We start from the raw sequence: 12927 nt of genomic DNA, 5'->3' as shown, positions 1-12927 counted from the left end.
ATGTATACGCACACATACTTTTTACGTGTACATCATAACAGAAACAGAGACCCGGCTTATTGCGGTGGCTATTACGATTTTCGCTGCTGACCCCCTTGATGAAGTAGTTAAAGTCCTAGGTTGTTGTTATGGGGGTTTCAAGGCGCATAACCAAGGGCTACGTGGTCATGGCCAAGTATTATAGCCAAGGGCTACTTGGCTATAATGCCCCTAATCGTTTATTATAAAAAGGAAATCAGAAAGTCTCGTATACTCATAAAAGTCCATAATCACAAAAGATTAAAAATTCCAGTTTGCTTGAGGAAGCGAAAAATTTCAGAAATATTGGTTTTGTCACCATTAAATTTCTTTAAAGTTATAGGGATGATGAAGGTTAACCAGCGATTGCAGGGTTGAAATTCTGTGTTGTTTATAATAGGGGCAGTCAAGGAGAATGTGTTTAACAGTCATATTTATATAGTAATGTGGACACTGTGGTGGATCATCTACGTGTTAGGTGAAAGTGGGTTAGGTGTATGACCTATTCTTTCTCTTGAAAGGATTACGTCTTCTCGTCTTGATGCAGGGAGTGACCGATTTTCGGATCCTGTTTAATCTGAAACAGTTTATTATTAGTTTGAGAATGCCATAGTGCTGCCCATTCTGATAGGCATGCAGCATTAATCATTAGTGTATAGTCTGATGCTGGAACAGGGATATTGATTAAATCTAAGGTGGTTGGGTTTTTTTTTTTTTTTTTTTTGCAGCATTATTGGCCAGTTCATTGCCCAAAATACCAGAATAAATAAATAAATAAATATTCATTTATTGCAAATACAGCAAGCCCATCACAGCACATGGCTATGGGCAGTTAATAATACAAACGAAATAACAATAAATAATCGAATATATGTACATAGCAGATTTCATATAAACATTAACAATGATTAGGAATTATACTGATGAATTAAAACAGAATTTGCAGAACAGGGTATTTGGCTTTCAGTTGCAGTTACTGCGTTGGAGGCAGGGTGCTGTTTTTATTTATCTTCATTTTATCGATTTTCTGACTCCTGTAGACTTCAGAGTTGATTAACCTTTTGCAATCAATGTTGTGATGATATATGAGGTAAAGGGATGCATTAGGGAACTTTCTGTCCATTTGTTTGAGTTTGGTTTGGTTTGGTTTGGGTTTTATTGGCGCATCAGCAACTGAGGCTATAATTCACCGGTCATATGTAAAAAGTTAAAACATTCAGTGACCTACGTAGTTAGGCCAACATCTCCAGATGTATAATAACAAAGATATAAAAAATAAACCAATAAATACGTAACAATAATGTAAATTTTAAATACAATTAAAAACTTTTATTGATTTGAAAAAGCTAAAACCAGCAGACACGTTGTCATTGTCGGATACAATTTGACTGATAAGGCTCAGTCAGATGACTAAAAGCGGTTAAACGAGTGCTGATAAAATCTGGACAGTCAATTAAAAGGTGTCTGATCGTTAAAATTGTGCCACAGGACACACACATAGGAGAGTCATCAGCCCTCAGCAAAAACGAATGTGTTAAATGACTGTGTCCTATGCCGGTCCGGGCGAGAACAAATCCCTCCTTACGATTCCTGCACAGACTAGACTGCCACGGTTCAATTACAGGCTTTATACGATATAATTTATTCGCAGTCTGTCTATTCCACGAATCCTGCCATTGGGAATGTACCTTTTGATGTACTATTTGCCTGTAGTCTGTATAGGGGACTAACAGGCAGCGGTTATTATTGGGAATTGCAGATTTGGCTGCGGCGTCAGCCAAATCATTTCCCTAATCCCAATGTGGCTGGGAATCCAGCAGAAGCGGATGTCATATTCGCGTTCATGGAAAACGTGAATCTTCTGCTGAATGCTAGACAGAACTGGATGAGGATTATACCTCATAGATATTAAAGCCTGTAACATGCTAAGAGAGTCGGAATATAAATGAACCGTTGGTATTGGCATTTACTAATGTGATCTAAGGCTAACTCTACAGCGTGTAGCTCTGCAGTAAATATGCTGCATTCAGAGGAAATCTGCTCTGATATAGTGCTGTCTGTGAAGACAGCAGCAGATCCCACATATGATTCTGACTTCGAACCGTCTGTGTAGACTGGCGCGAAGTCGGAATATTCAGTTCGGTGTGCTGAATGAAGCTGCAGGTAGACACATGATGGCGTGTCCGACTTTCCCCAGTTTTTAAGCGACAAGTCGCATGCCGGGACACGAGCATGCCAGGGTGGAAAGGGTTGCTTTGATGTTTGGGCAACCTTGTCTACCTTGATATTAAGTTCATTGAGTAGCTCTTGGAGACGAATACCAAAAGGACGATTGGCAGTCTTACGGGTATTGTACAAGTTTTCCCATCGTGGCTCAAAAACGAAGGGCCACGTAGGATGGTCTGGCAGGGATTTCAGTTTTAAAGAGTACTTTAAAGACAACTGCTTACGTCGAAACGATAACGGTGGTTCGTTTGCTTCGACGTATAAACTCTGGACAGGAGATGTTCGAAATGCTCCAGTAGCGATACGTATAGCCTGATGATGGACAGGATCCAGCCATCGAAGTACACTGTCTCTGGCTGAAGAATATACCTGGGACCCATAATCAAGTTTGGATCGCACAAGTGCACGGTAAAGCCGTAGAAGGGTGCATCGGTCTGCACCCCAAGATAAGGAGGAGAGCGAGCGGAGCATATTAAGGGCTCTTGTGCACTTTGTGCGGAGTTGACGAATATGATCCAAAAAGGTCAATTTTTTTATCGAATACGAGTCCCAAGAATTTTGTGTTCGCTGCTCCTGGAATAGCATTTTGTCCGAGCCTTAATTCAGGTTCAGGATGAAGATTACGCTTGCGACAAAAGTGTACGCAAACGGTCTTCTCCGGCGAGAACCTGAAGCAATTAGCAAGTGCCAAGGAATTTAGACTATCAATGGCTTTCTGCAGTTGTCTTTCAATAACCCTCATGTTGCACGACTGGCAAAAAATGCTAAAGTCATCAACATAGAGGGCACTGTTTACAGTTGGAGGAAGTTGTTCTGTGATGGAATTTATTTTGATGGCAAAAAGCGTGACACTTAATACTGAACCTTGTGGTACTCCCTCCTCTTGGCTAAAGGAGCGAGAGAGTGAGGATCCCACACCAACTTGGAACGATCGTTTGGCTAAAAAGTTTTGAATAAAAAAGGGCAGATGCCCTCTGAGGCCTAGGCTATGTAAATCTTTTAAAATGCCAAATCTCCAAGTTGTGTCATACGCTTTCCCAATGTCAAAGAACACCGACACCAAGTGTTCGCGTTTTAGGAAAGCATCCCGGATGGATGCTTCCAATCTAATAAGATGGTCCAAAGTGGACCGGTTCCTTCGGAAGCCGCACTGGATGTTGGAGAGAAGGTCATTGATTCTAAATACCATATTAAACGAGAATTGACCGTTCTCTTCAGGATTTTGCATAGACATCTAGTCAGAGCAATAGGACGATAATTGGTGGTGACTTTTGGATCCTTTCCTGGCTTAGGAAAGGCAAGAACGATTGCCTTTCGCCAGGAGTCCGGAAACTGCCCTTCATTAAAGATTCTGTTATACAGAAGGAGCAGACAATCCATAGATTTTGGTGAAAGATGTTTAACCATTTCATAATGGATGCCATCTGGTCCAACAGCACTTGCTTTGGAAAGAGTGAGGGCTCTTTTCAGTTCCTCTATAGTGAACGCCCCGTTGTAGGGATAGAGGCCCTTGGACTTAAAATTAAGTGCTTCTTTTTCCAGTTTATGTTTCAGGACCAGGAATTCTGGGGAGTACGAGTATGTTGCGGAGATGTTAGAGAATGTTTCCTCAAGAGCATTGGCTATTGCAGTAGGATCTGCAATAGCGCATCCATTATAATCTAGGATTGAAGAAGGGTGGGATGTATATTTTCCCTTCATTTTCCGGATTTTATCCCAGACTACCTTAGAGTTGGTAGACTGGTTAATAGATGATGTAAAACGGATCCACGATTCCTTTTGACGGATATATCGTGCGTTGGCTCGTGCACGTTTAAAGGCTATAAGGTTGGTCGTGGTAGGATATCAGCGGAATATCCCCCACGCTTTGTTTTGAGCCTTTTTTGCTGCTGTGCATTGTGAATTCCACCAAGGTTTGGGAAATGGTGGAAACCGGGCAGATGTTTTTGGAACAGCATTCGCAGCTGCTTGGACAATAATTTCTGTGATGTACTTAACTGCATCATTGATAGGCTCTTGACTGACTGTGCTAAGATCAAAATTTGCCTGATGTTGGAAGGCAGTCCAGTCAGCCTGATCAATCTTCCACCGTGGTAACCTGAAGGGAAGACATGGGCTCCCACTGTGTAACGAGGTTATCACAGGGAAGTGATCACTTCCGTATGGATTCTCCTCCACTTCCCAAGTGAGTGAAGGGAGTAGAGAAGGGGAGCAGATAGAGAGGTCAATGGCAGAAAAAGTACGGGTAGGCATGTGGAAGAAGGTGTTTGTTCCAGTATTTAGAAGGGAAAGGTCATTGCATATGCTCTATGACTCGTCCCCTTCCGTTGATGTTAGCACTACCCCACAGGGTGTTATGTCCATTCATATCCCCGAGAAGTAAGAAAGGGGGAGGTAGCTGCGTTAGAAGATCATCAAGGTCTTCCTGAGAGATGTCAGTCCCAGGTGGCAAATAGATAGAGCAGACGGTTAATAAAAATCCCACCGTAAGGCGAATTGCCACAGCTTCTAAGCTAGTTGTAATTAGCAAATGCTGCACTGGGGTCTGGTTACCCACAAGGATAGCCACTCCCCCATGTACAGAGCCATCCGCAATTCTATCCTTACGAAAAATTGTGGTGTTATGCATCGTGGGATCGTCATTTGCCTTTAGTTATGTCTCCTGCAAGCAAAAGCAAACTGTCCCGTGCTTTTGCAGGAGGGCCTTGATGTCATCAATATTTCGCCGGAATCCAGGACAATTCCATTGTAGGAATTTGGCCATTATTTTGGCTTCGTGGGTCCATCAGGCGGCTTCCGAGGTGCTGAGGGCTTACTTTTATCAGTCTTGGGTTTATCTTTTTTGGGGAAGAATGGACGCTGTCCCGTGTCCATTTCTTCCTCCGTAAAGAATTCCAAGACTGAATCTTCGGGTACTTCCTTCTGCTCGACATCCATCTTTTCTTGGGTACTAGTGGGGACTTCCCCTTTTTTTATTCTTTTCTTTCATAGTTACCTTTGGAACTTGTGGAGCGTTAGGAGGTACCGATATAGGAGTGGCAGCTGATTGGTCCTTCTGCGCAGGTTTTTGAGAACTTAAAAGTAACGCGCGATGTGAGTGAAAGACTCCTTTGGAGGAATGGTCATGTCCGTCTGAGTTCCGACGGAACATCTCCCTGCTACCTTCTGGGCGTAGGTAGGTTTGTTGATATTCAGGAGTTTGACCGATTTCCTTGCCTCCTGGTATGATATATTTAGCTCTGCCTTCAGCCGTTGAATTTCTTTTTCTTCTTTCCACCTCTGGCATGCTCGTGAATAGGCCGGGTGTTCGCCTTCACAGTTAATACAGGTGGGTTTTGCGGCTGAACATGCCGTTGTTTCGTGGTCCTTTGCACAGCATCGAGCGCATGCAAGGACTCCACGGCAGGCCATTTGAGAATGTCCATACTTCTGGCATTTAAAACACCGTAAAGGGTTCGGAACGTATGGACGCACTGAACAGTTGATGTATCCAGCTTTAATCTCGTCAGGAGGTTTAGGAGAGTTAAAAGTCAAGATAACGCTCCTGGTTTAACAATTTTTCCATCCCTTCGCGCAGTGATTCTCTTGACGGCAATGACTCCCTGTGGTTTTAATTCGGAGCAGATTTCCTCCTCGGTTACGTCGAGAAGGCCCCACTCCGAAATGACACCTCTCGATGAATTGAGTGTTCTGTGTGGTGTCACTGTTATAGGGATTCCTCCGATTGATGTTGTTCGGAGTAGATGTTCTGATTGCCTGTCATTTTTAGTTTCAATTAAAAGGTCTCCAGACCGAAGCCTTTTAACTGATTTGGGTGAACCTGCTAACCCATCTAACCCTTTTTGAATAAAAAATGGCGACATTTTACCAATCGGTGTCTCATTGGTAGAATGCATGATTAAGAACCATGGGACTGGCCCTGATGGTAATTCGGTTCGCTGCCTCTTTTTAGCAATAATGCTATCTGTTTCGCAGTCTAAATTTTCAGATAGGGACCGGGTTGGGGCCCCTGAAGAAGTAAGTTTATCAGGATTCATAGAGTTGTTTATATGGTTCAGTGCCCGGGCTCCCCACCCACCACGGAGCCCAAAGGGACGCCCATTTCCCGGCATGCAATAAATGCGCTCGGGAGTGGAACGCCAGGGCAACCCAGACACTATACCCGCACCGCCGCCAGCCTGAATCCTGTCTCTCGGACCATGAGGGTAGGGGCGTGGCATTGACACGGTTGACCCTCGCAGGCGAGCCTACTAGCCGATTGATCCTAGCCGGGCCTTCCAGGACCACCCGTCTTGTCGAAGCAGGGGCCAAAGTGGTGTATTAAGGCTGGGCCCCTCAACCACCAGGATCCCCCTTTCCGAAATCCACGGGTCGCGGCGCACGGCTGCACACGCCGGATTCCAGAGATGTAACCCTGGAACCAAGGTATGGGCGTTAGATCACAGTGATGCTAACTGCAAAACCAGCAGCATCACTGGGAGGTCCCGTCACCACGTACAGGTGCCTACGTCGAGGGGGAGGGAGAGCCGATTGAAAGTTCTATTGCACTCATGGATCCTGTAGAAAAATGAATATAGGTAGTCTCACCAGTGTTCAAAAGTGTAAGTTGATACACATCGAGAAGATTTTTTATTAGTTTACCTCTTTTGTCGATTGTTGGAGGGCCCCACAGCGAATGGTGAGCGTTTAAGTCTCCGAGCAAACAGAAAGTGGTAGCTGGTCTATTAGATTTTCTAGATTTTCTGAGATGAATGAGGAATTTGGAGGAATATATATATAGATGCTACTGTAATAGTCATGCCAATTTCTGCGCGCATTGCCACTACCTCAAAAGGAGTCTGAAGAGCAACAGGCTTAGATGGAATATTATTTCTAACAAGAATCGCCATACCTCCACGGGCTGGCGAGTCGATATTCCTATCTCTTCTGAATATGGTATAATTTTTAATGGTAGGACACACTTGTGGATTTAAATAGGTTTCTTGTAGGGATATGCATGCTGGTTTATAGCGGTTGACGAGATCATGCAAGTCGTCTTTTGCATTATGAAAGCCTCTACAATTCCACTGAAGAATTCTTTCCATTATGCGTTCTTGTCAGTTGTTTTTGTTTCAGACTGTTTTTTGGTTGCAGCTTGTTTATACCTCTCTATCTTCACGCATCTAATCAGCTGCGTGAAGTTCTAAAATTCCATCATCTGAATTATTCTGCTGATCAATTTCCATTTCCGTTGAAATCCGTGGATGCACCATTGGGGTTTCTGTAGCTTTTGGTTTCATTGTTGAAGACGCATTGGCTGGAATGGAGATTGGAGTATTGCTGGCTTGTTCAGTTGTTTGTTGTGAAGGACACTGTTTGGGAGAAGTGAGTATGGATCGTGCCCATTTGGCGATAGATGTATTAGGAGGAACTGTAGCATCTGTTTGGATACTTACTGATTGGACCTTTTAGCAGCTGTGGCATACGTTGTTGTTGTTGTTGTTGTTGTTGTTTTTTGGCGCAAGGGCTACTATGACCAAATTGCGCCTAATTCTGTGGAGGGACACTGTACAGATCAGTAAAGCGAGTTTATAAGAGCATATATATATTAATCTGTTTCAGAAAGTGAAACAATTCAGATAGATTAGAGTTATCTCCAAGTATATGTCTTAGTTCAAGAGATTCGTTCAAGTTACGGAGGGATCTAAATGTTGTGAATCTGATAGCCTGATAATGATCGCACTCTATAAGAATATGTTTTATAGTTAGTGGTGAATCACAATGCATGCATACTGGGGGGTTATTTCCTTGCAATAAATAGAGATGCGTAAGGTGGGTATTCCAATACGTGCCCTGGCAAGTACAACCTCTTCGTGCCTGTTTGAGCGGAAACTAGATTTCCATACCTGCGGATTCTGTTTTATATTTCGTAACTTATTATTTAATTGATTATGCCAAATTTCTCTCCATTTATCATTGCATATTTGGTGAATGATAAATTTATAGTCTGTGAAAGGAATCTGGATATTGTCATTGTCAGTGGGATTTCTTGCTGCTTTATCTGCATGCTCATTTCCTGGTATTCCAGTGTGCCCTGGGATCCAACAAAAAGTAACACTCTGCTTATTTTTATGAAGATCCAATATTTGAGTTTTTATTAGATTTATCAATGGATGTGGAGAGCGAGAATTGCCTTGGAGCGCTGTCACTGCACTTAAAGAGTCTGTATATATTATAGTCTTTGGTGTGGAGTTAGTAGCAATGAAAGTCAAACCCATCTTAATGGCATAGAGTTCTGCAGTGAAAACGCTGCATTCCTGAGGCAACGAGACAGAGACTGTTGATGTTGGTAAACCACAGCAGCTCCCACAGCTGTGTCATTTTTGGAGCCGTCAGTATAAATTTGCAGAGTTTGTGCATTTGCTAAGGAGTGGGCTGCATGTATTTTCTGAAAAGTTTCGTTGTTCAGGGATTGTTTCCCCCAACGTTGAAAGTAATAATCGCATGAAGGTATGCATGCTTTCCATGGAGGTTGCACGATTTCTCTTTCTTGATGAATATTGGTCAAATATATATTCCACTGGTGAATTAGTTCTTGTAGGCGGATTCCTGTAGGTTTGTTTTCATGAGGTTTATTTCTAAAAAGGCTTACCCATTGGGGATCATAGAGGTGTGACCAGATAGGATGATATGGAAAACTATTTATTTTAACTGCGTAGTTGAGGAGCAGCATCTTTCTCCGAAGGTGGAGTGGAGGTTCATTGGCTTCTATATATAAGCTTTGGATTGGCGAAGTCCTGAATGCCCCAAGAGCAATCCTGAGCGCACTATGTTGTACTGTGTCAAGACAGGCCAACAGAGTCTTTCGAGCGGAATCATAAACTGGAGCGCCATAATCTAATCGCGATCTTATTAAAGCTCGGTATAGATGGAGCAGAGTATAGCGATCAGCTCCCCATGTCATGGATGAGATAACTTTAAGTATATTCAGCTTTTTCATACAGATAGTTCGTGTTTGTAGTATATGCTTCTGGAATGTCAGTTTGGTGTCAAATGTCATGCCTAAGAATCGGATATTGCTAGTGATTGGTATCGGTTTATTTCCCAATGACAATTCGGGTTCTGGATGTAACTGACGTTTTTTGCAAAAGTGAATGGCAACAGTTTTGGTTGCGGATAGACGATAACCATTATGTGAAGTCCATGACACTATTTTGTTTATGGAAAGTTGCAGTTGTCGTTCAATAGTACGCATATTCTGTGAATGGCAGGATATTGCAAGATCATCAGCATATAGGTAGATGTCTACATTACCCAAAATGTTGGGCACTAAATTGTTTATCCTGAGGGCAAATAGTGTAGCACTGAGTACCGATCCCTGCGGTACACCTTCTCGACAAAAGATTGTGAAAGAGCATTACGGTATCTCACTTGAAAAGTTCTATTTTTGAGATAACTCTCTATGATCATTGGGAGTCGACCTCTGAGTCCTATGGCATATAGGTCTTGTAGAATGCCATAGCGCCAGGTGGTGTCAAATGCTTTTTCAATATCTAGGTACACCATGACAAAATGTTCTTTTCGGATGAAGGCGTTTCGTATGTTACACTCGGCTTTCACCATCAAGTCTAATGTGGATCGGTTTTTGCGGAAGCCGTATTGATTACAGTTAATGACTGAGTGGGATTCTATGTACCATACAAGTCTATTGTGTATCATCTTCTCTAATGTCTTGCCCAAGCAGCTGGTAAGGGATATTGGTCTATAGTTGCATGGATTCGTCTGATCTTTTCCAGCTTTAGGAAACGCTAGCACTGTTGAATGACACCATGAGCGTGGATAATGGCTTTCGGAGAAGAGCCGATTCAGAAACAGCAATAGGGAATTTAATGCCTTTTGGTCTAGATGTTGAAGCATGAGGTAATAAATCCCATCAGGACCTGATGCCCCATTTGTTGATTTTTTTAGAGCGTCCTGTAGTTCCAAAAGTGTAAACGACTGATTATATGGATGTGTTAGTTTTGTTCTGAAGTTTAATTTGCATTTCTCAGCCCTTCTTTTATGTTGCTGAAAAGATGATTCATACGCAGCAATATCTGATATTTTGGCAAAATTTTCTGCAAGAGCATTGGCTATTTCAATCGGTGAAGATAAGTCTTGTCCGTTCCATCTCAGTATTGTATGGGGCGTTGGTAAGAATCTTCCATTCAGTTTTTTTATTTTATTCCAGATTATTCTGCTATTGGTATCTTTCGTTATCGTAGAGGCAAATTGGATCCAAGAATCTTTTTTAGCCTTTTTCCTTACAAATCGTGCTTTTGCTTTAAGTTTTTTGAAATTTATAAGGTTCTCCGTTGTTGGGTGTTTTCTAAACAGGTTCCATGCCTGATTTTTCTCTTTTTTGGCAAGCTGGCACGCATCACTCCACCACATATTTACATGTTTAGTGGAACCAGTACGGATTTTGGGTATAGCCTTGGTTGCGGCATTTAGGATCTCAGTTGTGATGTGTTGTGTAGCATCATCGATGGATTCATGTCTGATAATTTTGTTGTCGAATGAGATATTAGAAGCAAACACCTTCCAATCTGCCTTGCAAAATTTCCATTTTAAGTGCATATTATTTGCCTGAGGTATTCTAGATGTTTGGATTTCACAAATTATCGGATAATGGTCGCTGTTTAGGGGATTATCCATTGTTGACCAGCGAATGAGGGGATACAATGTTGGAGAGCAGATTGTTAAGTCTATAGCTGTAGTTGTTCTAGTAGCGAAATGAATGTAAGTATCTGCACCAGTGTTCAGCAGTGTTAGATTACATTTGTCAAGTAGCGATTCAAGAATTTTTCCTCGTCTGTCTGTATGCGGGGAGCCCCAGAGTGGATGATGGGCATTAAAATCCCCCAGTAAACAAAAGGGGGGAGGGATCTGCAGCAGAAGTTCTTCTAGATCATTATAAGTATATACTTTGTTTGGTGATAGGTAGATTGAAACTATTGTTAGCATGATTCCTAAGGAGACACGTACTGCTACTGCTTCTAAGGGGGTCTGCAGTGGAATATGTTTAGTAGGAATTCTTCAGTTTACAAGAATGGCCACACCTCCACGCACAGTGTTATTGTTATTTCTGTTATACTGATATGTAGTATAATTCTTGATTTTTGGGATTACGTTTGGTGGTAGATTAGTTTCTTGTAAACATATGCTTACCGGATTATACTGTTGGATTAGGTCATAGATATCATCAATGTTGCTACGTAGGCCTCTACAGTTCCACTGTATGATGTGGTCCATTATTTGTTTTTAGTAGTTGGGTTTGGTTCAGTCTGCCTTTTAGGTCCAATATCTTTCTGTCTCTCCAATTTTATTCTTTCTTTTTTCGAGAAAATTGGTCGTCCGGTATCCATATCATCTTCTGCGTGTAGATCTAAGATTGTCTCATCTTGGTTGATGTTTTCATCTGTATCCATATTTCATATTTGTTAAATTTGGCTGAGTTTTCTGCATTGCAGCTACCATCTTAGTTTTTATGGTTTCTGAGGAGGACTGCGATGTAGTTGACGGAACTGTAATTGGTGTATTATTGGCACGATCTGTCGCATGTTGTTGTTTAGTAGATTGCTGTGGGGTTGAGAGTATTTCTCTAGCCCAGTCTGCAGTAGACACGGATGGGGGAACCGACACCGTCAGTTTGAGTGGCTGCTGACTGATATTTCTTTGTTGCTGCTGCATAGCTGTGTTTCGGTGTAGTAAGCATAATTTGTTTCTTTGCCTCCTGGAAAGTCACTTTCCGCTCTACTCTGTATTTTTGTATCTTTTCCCTGTTTTCCATAGTTCACAGGTCCTTGAATAAGCGGGATGTTGGCCTTGACAGTTCGGACAATGTGGCGTTTCAGCATCACATTCCGTTTGTGTGTGAGATTTTGAACCACAGTTTGGGCACACAGCATCCCCTCGACAGACGGTCTGAGAGTGCCCAAACTTTTGGCACTTATAACACCTGATGGGATTAGGAATGTAGGGTCTTACACGGCAGTTTAGATAGCCGGCTTTAACATTCAAAGGTAAATTTGGTGTGCCAAACGTTAGGATGATGTTTCGTGTGGGAACAAGCTGACCATCTTTTCTGATCATAATCCGCTTAGCTTGTGAGACTTTCTGTTCTTTTAATTCTTGGACCAGTTCTTCATCAGTGACATTCATCAAATCCCACTCAGAAATTACCCTTCTGGAGGTATTTAGTGTTGCATGTGGTGTAATTTGCACTGGAATACCACCAAAGGTTGAGAGGTTCAGCAGAGTCTCTGATTGCTTACGACTCGCACTTTCTATTAGCAAATCTCCGGATCTAAGCCTTTTCACCATTTTAGGCGAACCTGATGAGCTTTCCAAGCATTTCTGTATCAGAAATGGGGAGAGCGTATTCATGCATATGCCTGACAAGGAGTGGAAGATTAGGAAAGATGGGAATTCCTGTTGCTCTTTGTCAGTTCGCAGTCTTTTCGACTGTGATGTGTCATGGTCTGTGTCATTGACTATTGGACCTGATGAGCGTCGAGGCTCAATTGGAGGAAAATTATCAAATTCCATGTTTGCTCCTTTTAGCCCAGGGAGAGGGACTTTCTTCTCCCAGGTTACCGGCCCCGCCACGTGGAGGCAGGAGCGGTGCCACCAGTGACCAAGCGAAAAGTGGTTAGTGGTTAG

General features: G+C 42.4%; 1 protein-coding gene across 1 annotated transcript in view; it reads right to left on the bottom strand.

Moving 5' to 3' along the window:
* The window catches only part of LOC150077395 (DNA damage-regulated autophagy modulator protein 1-like), a 61610-nt gene that overhangs the window by 39709 nt on the left and 8974 nt on the right, over positions 1–12927 (bottom strand). The gene's annotated exons all lie outside the window — the stretch shown is intronic.

This window comes from Mastigoproctus giganteus, chromosome 12 (assembly GCF_048544385.1).
Source record: "Mastigoproctus giganteus isolate SK-2022 chromosome 12, ASM4854438v1, whole genome shotgun sequence".
Classification (NCBI taxonomy): Eukaryota; Metazoa; Arthropoda; class Arachnida; order Uropygi; family Thelyphonidae; genus Mastigoproctus; species Mastigoproctus giganteus.
The sequence above is the reverse complement of the archived record's forward strand: the minus strand, read 5'-3'. Positions and strand labels throughout refer to the sequence as shown.